The sequence below is a fragment of the Macaca fascicularis genome, chromosome 17, assembly GCF_037993035.2.
Source record: "Macaca fascicularis isolate 582-1 chromosome 17, T2T-MFA8v1.1".
Taxonomy (NCBI): Eukaryota; Metazoa; Chordata; class Mammalia; order Primates; family Cercopithecidae; genus Macaca; species Macaca fascicularis.
In genome coordinates, this window is record NC_088391.1 from 32,490,034 (window position 1) to 32,512,677 (window position 22,644).

Sequence of the window (22,644 nt, forward strand, 5' to 3'; positions counted from 1 at the left end):
CTTTCATCAACTTTCTCTCACCAGCTTTCCATCTAATTTCCAATCTCATCTGAAATCTCATCGTTTCCCTCTTGCTTCTTAATCTCCGATCCCTCTCAGTACTCTGTAACTCTATCACCGAGAGTACATCAATGCATCAGAGAGAAGAGCTGTTCTGGAAGTATGAGACAGTAAGACAATTAAGCAATGGATAAAGGACTTAAAAAAGTCACAGCATCTTGTGAGCTATTATTAATTTAGAAATGATCAAATCAGCCCAAACTGCATGAATTCTGTAATGGCTTTGGAGAGCAGAGTATCTGGCAAACACTAGAAAAGACTGTACATGATTTGAAATGGGGTACTCCCTTTGGATAATTCTTCCAAATCATTTCTGACAAATATATCAAGACAAGATGAGGAGAGAAACCCTGGTGGGAAGAGATCTACAACCTCTATTCCAATTCTCCCTGATCCCTGGTTCTCTCCTCCTCCCCCCCAACTCTGGTGCTACAGAATATGGAGCAGGGATGTCTTCTGTCATTCAGACCTTGGCCTCAGGGACCACGTTGATCCCCCTAATGTGAATTCTTCTGATTTTAAATGAAGACATTTCAAAGAATCCTTTAATAGGAACTCAGGAAAACAAACATCCATGACAGCAGCAATAATCGAGTAAGCAACAAAAAGAAACAAATGAACTCAGACCGGTCTGGAGGGTGGATGGATAGACCAGCTGAGGTATTTTTTGCTATCAAGTAAGAAGAACATAATAAGACTGATAATCTTGCTTCTCAGCACCAGGATTTTCAAACATTTGGGGGAACAAGTGCACTATCTAGTCTCTCAAGTGACATATTAGAGGAAGAAGGAATTTACATTAGTGGAGAGAGAATTAAAAACATGAGTTTTGTCTGCAGTTGATGAATGGTTGATTTTGAGTATAACCAGGGAACAGCTCTCAAATTGTCTGCAGTCCTGGCCACTTGAAAATATATGACAGGTTCCTAAGGAGAGCAGCAGCAATCAGAAGCAAGTCTACCTTCAGGAAGAACCAAGAACCTAGCTCCCCTCTGCTCTAGAGCTTTGCAGCAGAGGATAATGCATTTTCGTGGCATAGGAGTGATGGGATGGGTGAGGAGGTGACTCACTTCACCTCCACGATTTTCCAGCCATTAGGAGAAGGCTAGAACTAGAAACATCAGAAAATGTTGGTGCTGTAACCTAGGTGCCATGTGGTCATACCTAGAGGGACAGAGATCACTGCAGTGCTACTTAGACCACACAGATAAGGAGCCTCTTAGAAGATCATCAGAAACTGGCTGAGAAAGATTTACAGGAGCTGGACCTTTTCATTTGCCCCCAATAGGGATAGGGATAGATTTATTGCTTCTTTTTTATGCCTGGGGATCATTTACATTTTCAGGTTTGTCTTGGGGGAATGAGGGATGGACAGAGAAGCTATTTGGTTTACAGACAAGCCTCATTTCATCACCTTCAGTCTGTCCTGGACTTTGTCCACTGCCCTTTGGCTTCTGACACAAGGGCCATCCCTGGCACCCCAGGTATTGCTTAAGAACTTGTTAGTATGTGTCAAGCACCAGGCTCTTTTCTTTTTTCTTCTCCCCTCCCCTCCCCTCCCCTCCCCTTCCCTCCCCTTCCCTTCTTTTGACAAGGTTTCACTATGTTGCCAAGGCTGAAGTGCTAGAGTGTTGTGGCATGGTCATGGCTCACTACAGTCTTGACCTCCTGGACTCAAGTGATCCTCCTGCCTCAGCCTTCTGAGTAGTTGGGACTACAGATGTGCACCACCATGCCTGACTACTTTTTGTAATTTTTGTAGAGACGGGGTATCACTATGTTGTCTAAGCTAGTTCCAAACTCCTGGGCTCAAGGAATCCACGTGCCTTGTCCTCCCAAAGTGTTGGGATTATGGGCGCAAGCCCCTGTACCTGGCCTGCTTTTCTAATTTACTTAATCCTTCCAGAATTCCAGGAGGTAGAAATAATTATGATCCTATTCATTTGCCCAAGTTCACATAGATTGCAAGATGCATATGTATGAACTTAGTCCGGTCTGTCTGACTGTATAACCCAAGCATTTAACTTCTATCCTACACAGGTCTTTTGAGTGACTGCAAATAAAAGCACTTAGTAAAGGGTTTAGCCCATGTAGATACTCAAAAATGTTAAGGGGACTTAAAAAAATATGTATCTTTTGTGAGACCGGCCCGCATGATTAGAGCCTTAAAAGTAGGTTTTCAACAGCCTTCTAGAAAACAACCACATATATGGAAGCTAGGGAAATATTTGAGGTCAAACAGCTATCGGCATGGTTTGAATTTGTGTTCTAGAGTTAAAAGCAGATATTCTCCTGTGTCAGCAAGTCCAGAAACCAGAGATATTGGCAGAGTTGGCAGTGTGGGAAATAAGTATGAATTTAGTGAAGTTAAAAAAAAATCTCTATGTAAGGTAACTGTAAGCCACCCAGATCTCTCCAGGCATGCTTCCATGCCCACCTCTCTTTGCCCTCTCATAAGCTCTTCAGAACTCTGGCTACTCTCTCCCACCAGCCTGCCTTCCTGCCTGTCATCTTAGATCCTCCCTGACCACAAGCCTCTGGCCAGAGAGGGAAGGCAGGCACCACCTCGCCTACTCAAGTCTTTCAAGAAGAGTTTTTGCTATTAGCAGTCTCCTCTATAATAATAAAAAAAAAAAAAAAAAAAAAAAAAGACTTGCTTGATTTTCAGGATGTGAATCCACTTAGCCTTTTTCCTGAGTGAGAAAAGTTATGAAGGTTGTGAGGAACCTTGTTTTACCTCAAACTCTCAGGGCTACCCAAAAGTCAGTTAAAGCTAGCAAAGGCAATTACTTCTTCAGCAGCTGAGCAAGGTTCCTTAAGTTCCTTGAGTCTGTTGGGGTGGAGGCAGGGGAAGGTGGTGGTCAGCCAGGGGACAGTGGGATACTGTGCTGGCTTCTGTCCTTCTTTAGGTACCTGTTCTGCCTAGAGGATTGTTTTGAATAAGGAAGATGAGATTATTACATTCTTTCCCCTCGGGCAGGGCTACTGATTCCCCAGCCCCTTTAATTTTAGATTCCCTGGGTGTACTTGGAGCAATTACAAGTAAAAAAAAAAACACCCTGTGCTCCTGTGCTAATAAATTACACAGTGCTCACCTAATTAATAAGGTAACAGTGCCCTGCCGAATTATAATCATAAGGTATCAACCATTTAAACAATTCATTCTTGAAGAATAGCAAATGGAACTGAACTCAGAGAGCGCAATAGGGAAGCATATCATGGGACAAAAGGCAGGCACGCCGAGTCCTGACAGGGGTGATGGAGTGCAGAGGCTAATGTTTCCAGCAGTGGCCTGGAAATTAATGACTCTGAGCCTTTCCAAGGATCGCAGTGGTTTGGATAATATTGGGCAAATCATTTAGGGATTCTAAGTCCAGAAGAAACAAACTCACCATTTCTGAAACAGTCCTATTATATGCTGATAATTTTGGGGCGATGTTGGGAAAGACTTGTGCCATGCCATGATGCATTTAGCAGAACAGTCACCAATACTTAAGGGGAAATGAGGCTGTCTCCTTAAAGTGTTTTCCCCAGTAGGTCCTGGTGATTTGGAAAAGTACCATCAGGCAACCTTGTATGAATATTGTTTCGTTGTGAAGCCCTCGCACGGATGCATTGTGGATAACAGCAAGATTATAGCTTTCTGTGTTCTTAAAACTTCCAATGGCTGTCCATCAGTCCAGAGGGGAGCCTGTGAAGATTGTTGTTTGATTGTGACATTTCTGTGTTGAGACTCAATAATGATTATAATAGATCACAAAGTCTACTCCAGAGGCTGCATGTCCTGGAAGGCACCTACCCAAACATTCATGTACTGAGAAGCCCAACTCCATTTTAGATTTCTGCAGTTTAGGGAAAAGTGAAGTTTCACTATTTTTAAGGAGAATTCAGTTATTAAATGGTTGCCTTACAGGGGAAAGGCAATGACTACACTATGCTTCTCGTTCCATATAGGTTACTTTCTTCGGTACATATTATTTTCTAACTTCCCCTGCTGACCCACATTTGCTTTCTCATCGTCAGTCTCTGTGGTTTCCTTGTGTATTACACTTTGTAGTTTACATTGGATCTTAAGGAACTCTCAGGGCATGCTGTCATCACAAGGAGCCCCCTAGGATATACTCTATTCATAACCAGATCTCCCATGAACAATCTAGAATGCCAGATCATATCCCATGCTAGGGAGAATGGATGAGGAAGTTGATGTTTGCTGAAAATGGGACTCCAGGAATCTTTGACTAGCTCTGCATACCTCTTTCAGAGCTTCAAAGGGGACAGATATCTTGTGGCTACTTCAAAAAATCACAGTCTCCTGGTGACTTAGGCTGGATCACTCAGAGCCACAAGGACTCCCCTCACCTGGTACTGTGGGTCTAAAGTATAGGTAGGATGCAGTGAACCTCTTGCAGTCTCAAAATACAAGCACGGGCAAGTCATAGGGAAAGCACATTAAGGAAAACAAGGGAACTTAGAATGGTCACCCCAGTGCCTGAAATAGAGCCTGCCTAAGGGTTGAATTATGTCCCCTAAAAACAAACATGCTGAAGTCCTAAGTAACTCCTAGTACCTATGAATTTGACCTTATTTGGACATAGGGTCATTGCAGATGTAATCAGTTAAGTTAAAGTCATTAGGGTGGGCTCTAGTTCAGTATGACTGATATCCTTATAAAAAGTAGAAATTTGGACACAGACATGCACACAGGGAGAAAGCCATGTGAAAAAAAAGAAGCCAGAGATCGGGTGATGATTTTAGAATCCAAGGAACACTAATGATTGTCAGCAAACCATTAGAAGGTAGGAGAGAGGCGTGGAACAGATTCTTCCTCACAGCCCTCAGAAGAGACCAACCCTGCCAGCACTTTGGTCTTGGACTTCTGGCTTCCAGAACTGTGAGACCATTAATTTCTGTTGCTTAAGCTACCCAGTTTGTTGCACTTTGTGACAGCAGCCCTAGAAAACTAAAGCAGGTACCCATGCCAAACCCTTCTCTAAAAGTGGGACAATAAAGACCCCCTACTCCAGAGTTGTTTTGAAGGAGAACGTAAAATACTTAGCACAGTTCATGACACACATTTGAAGCTGAATACATTTAGCTATTGTGATTACACAATTATTTTACCTATCATTATATCTGTCTGAATATACTCCACCTTCTCCGATTCTAAACACAGTTAGATTGTGAAGTTCTGAAGCTGGTTGAAAGCTAACTCCCTCAACTGTGCAGAATGATTCATAAGTTTACAAATCTAAGTTTTAATTTCAGAGCTGAGTTAAGGAGATCTGAGTCTGCCTTTGTGCCAGTGTAGAATGGCAGGAATGTAATGCAGTGTAATACATATCCACTGGGAGATGGCGTGAGAGTCGCCTCCCATAAATTAATCTTTAAAGCTACTTATGGAAGGTTTTTGTTGAAACAGAGTTTCTGCAATTAAATTGCCATACGTTAAAAAGGTTTCATTATGGCGTGATTCTATTATTAAAATCGGCAGCAAATAGCAGTGTGGGCTGCCTGGCTGCAAGCCTGCATTACTGACACCAGCATTCTTTTTAATGGGTGAAAGAATATTAACCTTCAGGAAACTCTAAAATAACCTGTTCTCAAGAATATGCAAATGGTAAGTTGTGCTCCACAACTCGTTGAAAGTGCAGGATATCCACTGAGAAGACTGATCTTGTTAATTTACATGGCAGGCTATTGGCTTCTAGACCCTCCACTCTGTTGAGGGAGGGAGAGAGGCAGAAGCTGGGAGTTCAAAGCTGCTGGGATTAGTGAGGCTTTGATGCTGTCCTAACACTGGAAATGATGGCTGGTCTAGACCTGTCATCTCGATAAACCTCGATCAGCCAGCTTCCCTGTCTCAAATAAGGCATTCATCTTTCAAAAGATTGCTCAGACTCCAATGAAACTTAGTAGACCCAGACAAATAAAGTGCCTTCTCAGGGACTTGTCATAATTCTCACTGTGCAACCCTTTTTATGGTTACCAGGAGCTGTTTTTTGTGGTCTTAAGTTGCCAATTTAAGACAGTCTGGAGTTAGAGATGCTTAAATAAATACTAACCCAAATGTGAAGTCTGATTTTCTGAAAGCAGTGGCCTTATTGGACCAAATTGACCTTTCCTTATGTGTTTCTATTTTGAGTTTTTTTGTCTACTAAAACCCACTGGAAAAAACCTTCCAAAACTTTTCAAATCTGGTTTATTTTTCACTTGCTATTTGAAAAAGTAGCTGTTGGGAATAATAACTGAAATAAAATTATATCAGACAAATGGTTGTTTCCAACCAATGTGCCGGAGGAAATAATCAATAGCTCTAGTGTTGGAAAATCAAATATGTTGACATTAATATTACTATTGCTTTTCTCTTCCCACTAACATTTTAGATTGTGCCTCTAAAGCATTTATTGTTCAAGGTTAGCAATCTTATTTCAGATGTGTCTTCGTAATTCAGCATTCGTATTTTATAAGCTGCTAATTGTTGTCTCCTGCATATGGTATATAATTTCATTAGAGGTTGTTTATTTGCATATGCATGTATTTTTTTCTCCTCAGTAATAGAAGGTCAGTGTATTTTAATGTATTAATCTGTTTCTGTTTGCATATGTATATTTTTCTCTTCTTACTAATAGGCTGTCACTGCATTTTTATGTATTTACATATTTTATGGTGATGTTTGCTATTAGTTAAAATGTACACATTTTATTTTCTCAGCATAACTTATTTCTATGCATTTAATATATAAACATTTACTTATGAAACAAACAACCAGAAAGCACTAGCAAACATCAAACCCAACGACTCATGATACTAGCTCACAAGCATCAGCAGTGCTAGTTTCCACTGTGAGATTCTCAGCTAGCGCAGTGGTTACAGTCCTTGGTTGCAGTCATTGCTTTCATGGGCTTAGCATTTTCTTCACTCATGGCAATATTATCACATGTCCTTTTGATGATTCTTGGCACAGCCTATGTCAGTTATATGTTCACTTATGTGAAAAGGTCCATAGGCTCACATTTTTTTGATCCAGTTGTGAGAGTCTTTCAATTTAAATAAAAAACATGTCTTATGTTTCAGGCATGTCAAATCTGACTATAAAAATGATCTTGTGTTCTCCCACCCTATGCCTGTCTCCCCACTCCCGAGTTTATTCTTCAGAAGTGACCACTTTCAATGGTTTCCCCGTAACTTGAGGCAGAAGAACTAACCATAGTGGTATAGGCACCCAGGCAAAAGGAGGAACTCAGCTCTGTAAAGGAGCCAAGTAAGTCATTGGGAAAAATTAAGTCTGCGATTCTAACGGTTTCTGTTTCTATTAATCATTCCTCTGGCTATTTCTAGTTCTTAAGTGGTTCTCAGTACAACTTTGATTACCATGCATTCACACCTCAATTCTTTGATTTACTGATTTTGGACATGTATCTATTGCTACCCCGTCATCATCATCATCGGGAAAGATGAGGAATATAGCTTACTTATGCGTTTCTCCTATCAATTATTACTTGTTTATTATTTTTAGATCTTCTACTGACTACCTTTATGATTCCAAATCATAACTTCATGGTCTATTTCTTGATATATCAAATGTAAACAATGTCTCTTGACTCCTTATTATGTAAGATGAGATTTGCATTTTTCTTTTCCAAATGTCTATCAGCTCTAGACTATTGCTTTTACATTATATGGTTATATAGTTATAACATTTCAACTTTGTGAGGTTGTGTTTAGGTGTAGGGTATTTTTTTTTTCTTTAAATTCAATGGGTTGTTTCAAAGTGGACTTTTTATATTAGTGTTTGGAATTTTCTACTTTTACTTCCTAAAATTATTTTCTATTTCCCATAGTTTTCTAGTTTCTTCTTTTGGAACTTTCATTAGATGAATATTGAATATCCTGGAGTGAAGTCTTCATCTTTTCATAATTTTGCTCTGTGTTTTGGGAGATTGCGTTACTCATTTTTTTTTTTTTTGGCCTCCCTTTTATCTTCTATGTCTTCCGCTGTATTTTTTTCATTTTGATGATTAAAGTTTTCATTTGAATTCTCTCTGATTTTTATTTTTTAAATAGCATCCTCTTCTAATTTATGGCTGGGTTATCTTTCAAATCTCTCTGAGTTTACTACTTGTATTTTAAAAGTTATCTTTCATTTCCTAAACTAGCTCTATATCCTCCAGGATAATTTTTCCATCTTGTATACTTTTGTCTTTTCCTACAGTGTTTGGAGTCCCTTAATTGTTAATATCAATGCCTTCAGTTCCAGATAGCTGGCATGGGCTTCCTCTGGCATTGTGTAGGTGTGCTTCTCCAAAAGGGCTTCTTCTTACAAACAGGTGACTGCAAATTCAGTGTGTGTGGCCAGGCATGTCAGCCTCAGCAATCCCCAGACAGCTTGTTCAGCTTCTTCAGAGAGCTCATCGCCTGCTTCCCCAAGGGCCAGTGCCACAACTGTTAGCGTCTTTGCACAGAGTCGTAGGGAGACAGGTGTGCTGTACAGACTTTTGATTACTCTGCGGTGTTCTGCTCCTTCTCAGTACAGATGGTTCAGAGTCGAGGCCTTCCTAAAGCTCTATGGGGAGGCGTGTGTGGCTCCCACTTCCCGAAGCTTTCTTCTGAGCCTTCCTTTGCTCAGGGTAAACTTCAGTATGATTCGGTTTATTCCTATCCTTTCAGAAATTCAGCAGTGTCTCCTAACTAATGAAGATTGACCACCTGTTCACCACGCATTCTTGGATTTATTTCTGTTGTGTGCAACATTCATATTGTTTCATTGTGATTCCTCTTGAGAATGTGGGGTAAAGATACACGCTTAGTTTATTTTCAGAAGCCCCCTGTGAGGCAGATATGATTTATGACGATCTCAGGCTGCAGCTCTTGGGAACACTGGCTTTTCTACAGTTTATTCCTGCTTCTTTCAGAGGGGAGCAGCATGAAAGCCCAGGTCTACTACTTCTAGGAATACATCTAAAATGAAAAATATACTCTTGTTATGAAAAATATGAGCATATGCAAAAGTAGAGAGAAGAGTATGATGCACCTCAATGTGGTTGTTACCCAGCTTCAACAAATACCTCATGAGCAATCTTGTTTCCTCTTTATCTTTCCTCACTCTTCTCCTTTCACTGAATTACTTTGAAGCTAATCCTAGACATCACATTGAAACATTGAAAGGAAAGCTAGCAATGTGGGAATGAAAATCTCAAGCCAGACTATTGAGGGTACCTTTGCCTCTTCTGTGTCGTGTGCCTGCTATCAGGTGAGTGAACTCAGGCAGCTGCTGATGTCTGGGCTGTTCTCCAGGGCCTAGATAGACTAAGCAATAGCATGGATAGGTGACAATAATTTTTTTCCCCCAGCTGTAATGTATTTTTTTCTATGACAGGGTAAGTGATTCAATTAATACTTACAAATACCAAGAAGAAGTTAAGTGTAGAATATAGTGACTCTAAAAAGATATATATAGGCTGGGCGCGGTGGCCCACACCTGTAATCCCAGCACTTTGGGAGCCGAGGCAGGTGGATCACGAGGTCAGGTAACCGAGACCATCTGGCTAACACAATGAAACCCTGTTTCTGCTAATGGCTGAGGCAAGAAAAGCGCTTTAACTTGGGAGGCAGAGGCTGCAGTGAGCTGAGATCGCCCCTCTGCACTCCAGCCTGGGCAATAGAGCGAGACTCCGTCTCAAAACAAAAACAAAAACAAAAACAAACCAAAAAAAACCTCCCGAAACAACAACAACAAAAGATATGTATAAAGCTGCTTCTCATACTCTGTCTGGCAGTAGAACTGTTTTTTGACTCTCTTCCTTTTTTCCTCTGGGCTGTTAGTACCACATGCAGGAGGAGGGAATAAGAAAGAGTCAGGAGTATGCAAGCTCAATGCTAGCTGAAGGCTCCTAAAACCAGTGTCTCAGGGATTCACCATGAAAAGCCAAGTGTAGTCCTGATAGAAAATGTTTCCAAAGGCAACTGACATCCCTTCACCCTTAGATTTTGTCTCTGGTCTAGAAAGAAAAAATTGTATCTAGGAATAAAAAGAGAACCTAATGACATGTACGGTGTTAGATGCGTCTCAGTGTGATCATCTTTTCTTATAGGTTCAACCATCATGTCTATATTAACAATTCCTGGCAGATCTCTTTTCAGCTCAGATTTATTACCCAAATTGCAGGGTTACTGATTGGAAGCACCTACAGCGGTACCTAGTACATAATAAGTACTTAGATATTGATCATGATGGACTAGTAGACATTTTCAAAAAGTCATTATATTGCAATTTAGCATTTGTTTTGGTCTCAAATCCACCTTCTCCTGGTTCTACATGTTGCTCGCAGCACCCTGTCCTCCTTGGTTGAGTAGGTGTTAGCTGTAGGTTCCTCCGTGTTCTTTGCTTGCCACATCTAATTGTCCACCAAGACCTGTGTTGACTCCCTTTGCATTTTCTCACAAATACACTTTTACATTTCCACATCTGCTACCTTAGTTCTCCTTTCTGAATCAGTGTAGCAGCCTCTCAACTAGTGTTTTTGTTCCAGTCTTTCCTCCTACAGGCCATCCTGGTATTAAATGTCTCAAAAATCTAGTTTGACTGTCACTCCCCTCTCACGCTTAGGACCAAAACCCCTCAGTTATTTCCAGTTGCCTTGGAAGGTGGTCCTAATGCCATTGTGTGGCATGGTATGGCAGGCTCTCCACATGAAACACCTGGTGTATCTTTCCAACCTTCAGGCCACTGATTTCAACTTACTCGCTTTGTTTATTTATTTGTCTTTACTGTTTGTTACTCACACTGGAAATAAGCTCTCTAAGGACAGAGACACTTTCATCCATGTCAACTGATGTATTTATATCCACAATGCCTAACATGATGTTTGAGACATAGGAGCACTGAATAACAATATGCTGAATAAATGAATGAATAAATGTTCTTTACTCCTCTCTGTAATTCTGTGCTGAATCAATCGAAATTATTATTTTCTCAATTACAGAATTATATTTCCTACCCTCTCCTTTTGTCTTCTGCTCTTTTGGAATAGTTACATTCTCTCCACCTTTACTGCTAAAACCCACCTCTAAGTCTGTATTCTGCATCCTGCCTTCCCTGCACTGGGAGAGTCCTTGGACTTTATTTGGACTTCATTTATTTATTGCATCCTGCCTCATATTGTGGTTATTTATTTATTATCTTGTCTTTCTCCGAGAAATTGTAAGCTCCTAGAGAGTGGGAAGTATGTCTCCCATATTTTGGAGGCATAATTCCTATGTTTCTGTACCTTTCACAATTGTGATACCCACTGAGGATGTTTGAATCACTCAGACTTGCATTCACTGGTAAATGAGAAGTTGATAACTATAAATATTTCACTCTTTTCTTCTACACTTACTCTCCAAATCTCATATATGTTCTTTATGATGTCAATCATTGAATGACCATTGAGTTTTCTTCTATTTTCTGCACATTATGTATTTATGATGTTGTGGAACTCCTCACTGGCATTGGGATTTGCTGACCCAACATGATGTGTTTTTAGACTCAAACTCCTATAATTGACCATTGGGCTTCTGTTCACTCATTATTAATCTGGATAGAAACGCTGTGCTGAAACCCAGCTCCAGCTCTGAGAAAAAAACACTGTATGGAGTAGCTTCTGAATTGCATGTCCTTGATTTGAAATTGGATTAGTCCCTCTAATGCGTAAAACATGAGAATTAAAGAGCCAGCTCTGCCACTTGCTAGCATTGTAACCTTGGTCAAATTACTTAACCTCTTTTTGACTCAGCTTCCTCACCTATGAAGTGGGGGTAGTAATGGAGGCTAATTTCCATGTTTGTTGTGAGGATTAAATGACTTATTACAAACAAATTAATTAGAATAGCGTCTGGCATGCTGGAAGCAGACAGACAATAAACATTCTCTGCAATTATTGAGGGAATGCCATTTCAAAAAGTTTATTTAGGGACTTGTTCCATTCTGAGCAAGGATTTCATATCCCTGAGTTAGATGTGCTGGAAACCACTATGATAATATCTGTGATCAGTCTTTCTTCCTTCAATGACTTTGGGAAACTCTAAATCTTAACGTAGGAGACCTTTATAGTCTGGCCTCTGTTTATACTCCTGGCCAGATATGCTAACTTTTTTCCTTCCCTTGTAAAGTGCTATAATTTGTCTCATCTTCAGGCTTTCATACAAGTAATCCCTTGGTATACATTTACCCAACTTTAGTATCATTTCTCTGGGAATGTCTTCCCTGATAATCGCTTTCCTCACTCCTAAAATTAGGTGTATTTCCTATGAGTTACTATAGCCAGGGAGGATATTATAAGTATTTAATAATGAGTCTAGCATTGGCATAATCAATATGATCTTATAACTGTCATGGCACTAGAGTGGGGTCTTGGGAGGCCCTGCCATCTTTCCTTTAGTTGCTGGGTTGAGAGGCACTCTTGAAGGTACAGAGAGGCTGAGAGAGCTAGGGTGATGAAGGGAGGCATTCTAGGAGCTCAGAGCAACAGCTACACACCAGATGGTACAGGCCTAGTATAATGGCTTAACTGCTGAGCCCATGGCAGTTTTACCAGTGGAAGATCAGCCTTGATTTAGGCCCTTTATGCTTCCTCTAGCAACACACTTATCATACTATTAAGTAATTCTAATGGTCTTATTTCCTTATATATATTTTCCACCAAACTTTGAGTCTTAATATACCCTTTTAAGGATGGTCTTAGTTGTGTTCCCCTGAAAGTAGAGTCTGAGTCAAGAACTCATTGCGTGTAGATTTTTGGGAATTGATCCCAGAACAGCAGACTAAAGGACTGGGGAGAGTGAGAGGAGAAAGAAGAAAATCCAAGCCAGGGATGTGGTTTCTAAGTCACTGCTATAGGGAATAAGGGTGAATGCTGCCACATCTCCTTGGTTGTGAGAGAATTCCTCCCAAAATTTTCTTCTCAAGAAGGGGAGGTTGGAGCATTTTTCCCCAGGCTCACATCCCCCTTGGGTTGAGGATCTCTGCTGGAAGCATTCACTCCTTTGCACTTCTGGATTGCATGTGTGTGTAAATAGAGGAGACTTGTCAGCATCGGAAAAAGAAGTGGAACAGAAAACAGTAACGTGCCTAATACATGTCTGAGGGGGTGCATATCAGTGCAGTGTGAATCTACACTTGCACACAACTCTCCACCAAAGGTGCAGCTAACATATGGTCGGAGAAAATTTGACACAGGGCACCAGAGGTATCTTTCACATAATATAGTACCACCAAGAACCCAGCTTTTTTGAAAATTTAATGGATGACTTACTGAATTCCATGCTTTTCATATTCTTCTCCAATTCTTTCTCAATAGCTTCCCTTCCACACACTCAAAGTTTTAACAAGCAAATATTGACTACCTAGTACACATGAGATTTTGTTGATGGGTCCTGTGATACAGCAGTGATAAGACCCAGTTGCTGCCTTTCATAGAGCTTCACAACTTTCAGATCCTGACCCAATGCTACATAAATGGCTTCAAAGCTTTGCACATTATGTGTAAGTCTTGAAATTTTGATTTAGTAGAATATTGGGTACAGACGACAGAGACCAGGGGTTCTTATTCTAGTCCTAGACCCTGATATTTCTTACTCCTTCTATACCTAGATTTTTTTTTTTTTTTTTTTTTACATCTTAGATGAGGATTATGTCACCTGTCTTTTCTTACCTTGCAATAGGTTGGGAGGAAAAAGGGAGGTAATGCCTACATAAGCAACATATGAAACAAGCTCAAACACACCCTGTTTGAAAATGTAAATAAGCAGATGAAATAAGAAAACAACTGAAATGTATTACAGTATCTAAAATCTCCTCTCTCCCCCTCCAGTTTTGAGACTTTGAGGGTAAAGCTTATAAAGTGCATGTCAATTTCAAACTGCAAAATAGGAAACTTCTGTTCGGGTTTATTACAATGTAAACCAATCCCCTAAACTAGGCCCTTCCCCAATAGAAGAGAATGGAGAGGGAGGACTGTTTATTGAACATTTTCTGTGTACCAACATGGGTTAGCTCCTTCATATGCAGATCTTGTAACCATAATATGTTTGTCACTCCATGCACACAGCAAGTCAATACACAGAGACACCAAATTGCAGCAGAGAAAGAGGCTTAATTGTGAGGAGATGGGAGGAAACCTCAAATTAATCTCTCCAAGGAGTCTGGGGTTAGGGTTTTTAAGGATTTTGGAGAGAGCTAAAGTGTGGAGATCATTGATTGGTTGAAGAGGGCAGGGTGAGGTCATGAGACAGGAAGTTGAAGAAGCAGTATTCTCATGCTGAACCCATTTCTCTGTGGGGGTCATTAAACTGGGGGGTGTCAGCCGTTTTGCTTGACTTTGGGTCTGGAAAACATCTTAAGCAATCCTTAAACAAAAGCCTTATGATTCTAACATCAGAAATCCTATCTATAGGAACAATGGGGATGCAAATGGTCAGTATCTAGTGGTATGGTGACTTTTAGCAACAAGAAAGTTGGGCAAAAGTACAGCTTGACTAATGCTTAATTATAATGATATTTCTGTCCAGAACCTGGCACGCAATTTTTGCCAACCTTGTGGGGATAGTTTCAGTCTCTTGGCAGAGCTATAGGTGATGCATCTTGTCTTTGGTTCCAGCCTCCTCTTGTGATGTTCTTGGAAACTCCAGGTGGTTATTTTCTCTTTGTCCTTTCTCACCACTCTCACAATAGTGTTCAACAGATTCAGTACTTCTCACCTCCCTCCTTTCCATTTCCACACCTTCTGCATTCCTTGCCTTAGTATCTTGCTATGTGTCAGGCTCATGTATATAAAAAATACCATTCCCATTAAGGAATTAGTGAAGGATATCGACATGAGGACATTGTATTTTAATTCAAATAGTAATTTCAAGGCTGAGATTTTCAGGTAATACAGCATTCAGTGGGAGAAAAATTTGGAGGACGAAGTGGATATTTTGCTTGTTCTCAAGTGACACCACTTGTAATATCTTTCTACAGAGCTTACCCTGCTTATATCATAATGTCAAGCAATCTGTGGCATCGTTTGACTCTATGGGGATGGCAAAATTTCCATCATCATTATCAATTCTCATGTATCTGACTGCAGTAAAACAATGACCTTTTCAGGTGTTAAAATGGGACATTAGCAAAAGTAAGAAGAGTACATGGGAGAAAAGGTCAGCTGAAACCAACAACATTTCACTTATGAAATGAGTGGAGATAGTATCAGTAACAGTATCTTTTTTTATTCTAACTCTACTATTGGCTCTGAGTTTCTAACCTATGGAGGCAGCCTTTGGTAAAAGGATAACGAATGGTAATTGTGACCTCAAATATTGGCAGAGCCATCCTTGTCTCAGATTCATTTCTTTAATTTGCAAAAAGGATTCTAAAACTGAATAATCGATTTCATCTATTATGACACCTTTGCAATTGTAATGATCATCACTCAAGTGCTTTTTATATGTATGTATAGCACAAGTGTTCATCTTTCTTAAAAACCATTGTGAAGAGTGAGAGAACACCACAAACACCATTCCTGTACTTTTAAATTTGGGTGAAAACATTTTGCTGTAAGATGAGTTCATTTTTAACACCTGAGTCTATATTCAAGATTCAAGAATTTGGTTTTGGTTTCAACAATGGTGCCAAAGTCTCAGAGGTGTTTGAACCAGAGCAGCTCCATCTTGCATAGGGGCTGGGTAAAATGAGGATGAGACCTGTTGGGTTGCATTCCCACATTCCCAGGAGGTTACATATTCCTTTTTTTTTTTTTTTTTCTTTAAGATGGAGTCTCACTCTATTGCCTAGACTGGAGTGCAGTGGCGTGATCTTGGCTTACTGCAACCTCCACCTCTTGGGTTCAAGCAATTCTCATGTGTCAACCTCCTGAGTAACTGGGATTACAGGTGCCCACCATCATACCTGGCTAATTTTTGTATTTTTAGTAGAGACAGGGTTTTGTTATGTTGGCCAGGCCAGTAGAAACTCCTGACCTCAGGTGATCTGCCTGCCTTGGCCTCCCAAAGTGCTGGGATTACAGGTGTGAGCCACCACGTCCGGCCTGGTTACACATTCTTAGTCACAGGGTGAGATAGCAGGTTGGCACAAAACACAGGTCATAAAGACCCTGCTGATAAAACAGGACATGGTAAAGAAGCTGGCCAAAACCCATCAAATCCAAAATGGCAGTGAAAGTAACCTCTGCTTGTCCTCACTGCTCATTATATACTAATTATAAAGCATTGGCATACTAAAGGAAACTCCCACCGGTGCCATGACAGTTTACAAATGCTATGGCAACATCTGGAAGTTACCCTATATGGACTAAGAAAGGGAGGAACCCCCAGTTCTGGGAATTACCCACGCCTTTTCTGGAAAACTCATGAATAACCCACCCTGTGTTTAGCATATGATGAAGAAATAAGCATAAAAATAGCCAACCAGCAGCCCTCAGGGCTGCTCTGCTTATGGAGTAGCCATTCTTTTATTCTCTTAATAAACTTGGTTTCACTTTACTCTACGGACTTGCCCCAAATTCTTTCTTGCAGGAGATCCAAGAACACTCTCTTGGTACCTCTTTCTGATAACAAAAGTACAGAGTCAACAGAATTTATTTACTTTTGTTGTTTTAGAACTCTTTCACTGACTCAAACTTTGAGTTAAATTTCAGAATTAATATATATATTTTTCCTAGACAAGGGCATATTTCTTAAACCTGTGTTTTATGATTTTATAATTTAACATTTCTGATGAGGAAGAAACCTTAGGCAAACACAAAGAGCTCTCAAGAAACCTTCTCATTGATTTTTATATTACAAAACAGGCTCAGAATCAGAAAAGACATAGAATCTGACACATTATTAGGTACAGAGTAATCAATGAAAAATGTGATTGATTGATCCAAAATGATTACAGGAGAAAATGTAATTAGGTTAGTTGAAATTTGCATGACCCTGTGGGTTTGTACAGAAAGCTATTTTATCTAGGATGGGAGGCTCTGTCTCCTTACCATGGAAATTTATTTAAATAAACCCAAATACAAGCAAACACTGCATATTTTCTCTCCTCTTTTTCCTCACTAGCTTTTACTTTGTTTGGACTTTGCAGATATCAGCAGGAAACAATGACCAGGTAGATACCGGTTCATTCCTTAGCAACCTGCCCCATCTTCTACATCTTCATATGCTAAGCCCAACCACTAATTAATTCTACATGCTTTTCACTTTGATCATGCTCATCACTTAGACTGAAAAGAAACAGAATTCAACCTTATTTTATCTATTTATTTGTTTGTTTTATTTATTTATTTATTTATTTTTATAGACAGGGCCTTGCTATGTTGTCCAGGTTGGCATCAAACTCCTGGACTCAAGCAATCCTCCCACTTTGGCCTCCCAAGTAACTGGGATTCTTTAAAAATTAATTGAGATAATTTCCCTACTTTGGTAATTAAACTTGGAAAAGCAACAACACAGGTTTTGAAAATAGAGAAGCATTTCTCATCACATGTTACCTTGAACACTAGACTCATATTATCTGGAAAGCAAAGATTTGTGATTAAATATGTGTGGCAAATACTATATCTGCTGCAACTTTAAGGTCAGTCCATTAACTGATGCCAGTCCCCAGACTGTTTCCTGTCTGTGATGTGATGCATACAAAAATGAGAATATGCAGAGACCTGAATAGAAACTTGATGTAATAATTTTATATCTGTTAAATCTAATAATTAAAAATTAGGGATTATTTTTATCTCAGTTTTCTAGTAAATCACTTCTATTATATTTTACTAAAATAATGCTCCTCTTTGAATTGGGGGGGGGAGAACAAAAACTGATCCTTCACCACAGATAGTTAGAGAAACAATGATATATACTATTGTTTTTGCTTCGAGATTCACAGTATTTACTATATACTAAAGGTTTTGAGAAGCCACACAGTAAAGAGACTCATTTAATTCAGTGTTTCCAAATACTTCTGAGGCCTCAGAAATATTTTTTTTTCTTGTGGGTTACCTCTATTAGTATTCTATGTATTTCGTGTTTTACAGAATACATATTGGGAATTGTTAAATTATGATAAGCAGTGTTTATAAAGTACTTTGGGCTGGTCATGGTGGCTCATGCCTCTAATCCCAGTGCTTTGGGAGGCCAAGGCAGGTGGATCACCTGAGGTCAGGAGTTCCATCAGCCTGACTAACATGGCAAAACCCCATCTCCACTAAAAATGCAAAAGTTAGCTGGGCATGGTGGTGTCCACCTGTAGTCCCAGCTACTCAGGAGGCTGAGGCAGGAGAATCGCTTGAACCCAGGAGGTGGAGGTTGCAGTGAACTGAGATTGTGCCACTGTACTCCAGTCTGGGCATACTTTATATTTTTGAATGCACAGGAATATCTTATTTAAAAACTACTCAAAATGAAGTCAGTGGGTAAATACCACACACCAAACATAATGCTATATTGCATATTCAGGAATGTGTGTGTTTATTTAGGATATTAAAAAGTTGTAGTACCTACTCACATACCTTCAAGAGTTGATCCATGTGTCCATGTGAGGATAAACTAATTTAACTCCAGATAAAAAGTCAGAAATAAAAGTGATGGAAGACAAAGATTTTGATGGTTTATTCATGTCAAAAAGACACTGAATCCAGTTTTCATGCATGGCATGTTGGAGCCACTGATCATGTAAATTCCTATCTTGTTCATGACTATGTCTTTAACAGTGTATAATTTGGATGATATTTGGAAAAGCTCAATAAGAGCCTGGAGATTTGGTTTACATAAACAGGAGGCCAGGCCATTGACTTTCTATATCACTGGGAGTCCAGCTTTGGGAGTCCAGCTTTTGGACTCCCAGTGATGTAGAAGACTGCACTTTCTTATTCAAGTGACAAAATAATCTGTACACAGTCAAATTGAAACTGCAACAAAGAAAACAGAAATATAGTTAATTTCTTCAAGTGTTGAATTTAAAAGTCAAGGTGCACAGGGATGGCAATGTATGGAGATGTTTCTTGGGAGCCATGGGTGGCACTTCACTCACAGGGTGGCATTTCCTTGGGGAATTCTGTATGTTCCTGGGTTTAGCTGTAGCTCTTCAGTGTCAAAAACAGTATCTTATTAGTGCTTCACAAATGATCATATATTTGGATGCTAGCAAGTGATTTTGAAGCTCCCAGCAACCCTGAAAATTAAAATCAGATTATCGAGAGCACAGCAGTGAAGAATACATGTTCTCGATGCAAGTTCCCTAGGTTCAAATCCTGGCTTCTCCATTATGACCTTGGCTAAGCGACTTAGCTCTCAGTCCTGTTGTGAGGACTGAATGAGAAAATGAATTTAAAGTGCTTAGAATGTTACTGGTGCGGAGTAGGCAAGGCATAATAGTCAGCTGTTATAATTTACGCTGATAAATGCAATGTCAAGTGGAGTACACTTTCAAACTGGCTTGATCAGCTTATCTCACTTTGTGGGTAAGCTCCACAGGAAGCCAAATTATCAGCAGCTGCCTGGCAATCACGGTGTTGGAAGGAGTTACCTCTATCTTTATGCTTTATAGCACTAGCTTATGACCACATGATGCATTCTGTCAGGTTCATGGATGCAGCTGGCAAACAGATTCCAGTAGTTTATGGGCCAGAGTTGCTGTCCTGAGAGATCCTGCCTCTTTATGGTGACTCTGCATGCTTATGTGCTAAAATGAGGACAATAAAGAATTACTCCCTCTACGCTGATTTTATAGGGTAGATCTCAGAGGGCAATCTTATTTCTATCTCACAGAGATCTTCTTCCTGTTGTTCTTACCACATACCTACCTCCTATGAGATATGTATGTATCTAGACTCAAGGTATATCTGTGAGTTGACGAGGCAAGACTGAGACTTCTATTAGCAAACAACCTACACTTGAAAGAATTGATCACTCAGTGTGAAGATTTGCAAAACAAAGTAACAATTTCAGAAATGACGTGGATTTTATTGAGTGCAATTACATTTCCATGGTTGCCTATTGAGTTGAAATCTTAGGATTTATCCCAATTATCAAGTGTCTGCTGTATTAGTTTGGTCAAATTTCTAAATAAATGGATTATATTTAAAGAAAATCATACCCACTATACAAGGCATATCAGAATAATCCTGGAAAGTTTGACTGATTTGCCATAATCAAGCCAATATTTGGGCCCCTCTGGGTTTGTGATCATAGATCATCTTCTGTGAAGTTGTCTAAATTGGGTGCTGGAAACTCGCATCAGTGATGTGAACCTGTGGTGAGATTAGAGTTAGGCATAGCAGTTTTCACCCACGGCTTAGTCTGTTTAATACTGATATTTTCATGGCCTCTTTAAACACTGTTGAATGGTTACAACTAAACTTGCTTTTGTTTTCGTCTGAAAAAATATTCATAATATGTATATTGAACAAGAATTCATATCTACAATTTATAAAGAATTACAAATTCTTAAGTAAAAGACAAAACATTCCATTTTAAAATAAGCAGAAATGTTGAACCGGTGTTTCACCAAAGAAGACATACACATATTCCTCAAATGCCCAAAAGGTATAGAATTGCACTACTCATGAGGGAAGTGCAAATCAAAACCACAACAATATCACTATATACCTAGAATAAAGACTGATATTACGAAGTGTTGACAAGGGTGCAGATCAACTGAAACTCTCACACACCCCAGATAAGTGCAAACTGGTACAATCATTAGGGAAAACTCTTTGTTGGTATCTACTAAAGCTGAACATAATTTCATGACTCAGCAATTTCACTCAGGAATATCGAAGAAAAATGAGTGCAAAGTTCTACCAGATATGTATAAGAATGTTCACAGCTGCTAAGCTTGCTCTTTTTGTGAATAAAGTGGATCAAGCTGGTTTTGGACTGCTTTTTCTGTACGTTTAAAAGTCGATGTCCTAATAGGCAGTGATTTAGCAGTGAAAAAATCAGGCAATTCATGTGTGTGTGGACCATTGTAAAGCCTGTTATTAAGAAGGTTGGATATTCCTATTCTTTGTTTTTTTTTTTTTTTTTTTTTTTTTTATTGTTTGTCTACAGAGTCTTGCTCTGTTGCCCAGGCTGGAGTGCAGTGGCGCAATCTCGGCTCACTGCCAGCTCCACCTCCCGGGTTCGCACCATTCTCCTGCCTCAGCCTCCGGAGTAGCTGGGACTACAGGTGACTGCCACCACGCCCGGCTAATTTTTTTTTTTGTATTTTTAGTAGACACGGGGTTTCCCCGTGTTAGCCAGGATGGTCTCAATCTCCTGACCTCGTGATCCACCCGCCTCGGCCTCCCAAAGTGCTGGGATTACAGGTGTGAGCCACCACTCCCGGCTGGATATTCCTATTCTTTATTGTCCCCATTTAACACAGCATATAGATTTTGTGTATCATTGGTCTTCCCTGAACCTTAAGATGAGAGAATATGAAAATAAACTTTTAATTAGCAATCTAGTGAAGAAAATAGACTCATATTCCAATATTGTAGTGTGTCTCTTTTTTCTTCACTTATAAAGCCTTTTAAAAATAATCTCCATGATTTCAACTTGGCAATGAACCTACAGCATGACACTCAGAATTAACTTACAGTTTTCATTAAGTGCAGTCTAGACTTTACCCAAACTCAAAGCACAAGCAATTTGATTTGTTGCTTATCCAAAACTTCCTCCTAAAGAGAAAAAGTGAAAGTATGTATGATTGCTTTCAGACCTTAGATGAGGTAAGTACAGTGTTCAATAACTTCATCAAATAGGATCTAAATTTTATGGTGTAAATGCCAGACTTCACAGGTCAGTGAGCCTTTTCAAATGGTACACAGGCTGCCTGTATCAAATTTGTACAAAAGAATTGATTTTGTGGTTGGAATAAGGCCATTTCAGTCTTGCTGCAAGCTTTCCAGAAATAATAGTGCTATATTAGGAGATAAATTATATATATATTACTATTTTTAAGTATTATTCAGAATGTTAACTACTAGTATAATGGACTTTCTTATTGCAATTTTAAATAGCAAGTGTCAACCTGATTTTTAATGTTCTCCAGTATGCCTCAGCAGACGTGTGGATTCTAGGGAAAGCTGCTCTGTCTGGCCGACAGAAACATCATGTTTTATTCTCACCTTTTGTTTTCTTCCTTTTAGGTCTGTTGTGCTTCTGTTACTGGCAGGACAGCGAGAGGAGGCAGACAAGACCTTTGATGCCTGGCAAGCTGTGCCACTGGGAGGTAGGGAGAAGTGTGTTTTCAAAATGAAAATTCTTAGTGTGTTTTGCTTTTGTGTGAGATATTAATTGGCAGAAAGATTGGTAGGTATGTAATGTGTTATACTCAGCTTTCTATAATGCATCATGTGCCCTGGTGAACTCTTATTTCGGGATCACTTCTCAGCATGGGTACTTTTCCTAATTTTTCAGTTTACCCATTCTGAGAGGTCACAAGGGCTTTATGCAGCACATATAAGCAACAACTCTTTTTTAACAGGACTTTCCATAGCTATATGTCTTCAGTGGTTAGGAATTGAATATCTGGAGTGTTCTGTGTATATGAAAGTACAGAGTTCTGTAGAGAAAGCCTTA

General features: G+C 39.6%; 1 pseudogene; it reads left to right on the forward strand.

Moving 5' to 3' along the window:
• The window catches only part of LOC102121976 (protocadherin-8-like), a 361,142-nt pseudogene that overhangs the window by 79,530 nt on the left and 258,968 nt on the right, over positions 1 to 22,644 (forward strand).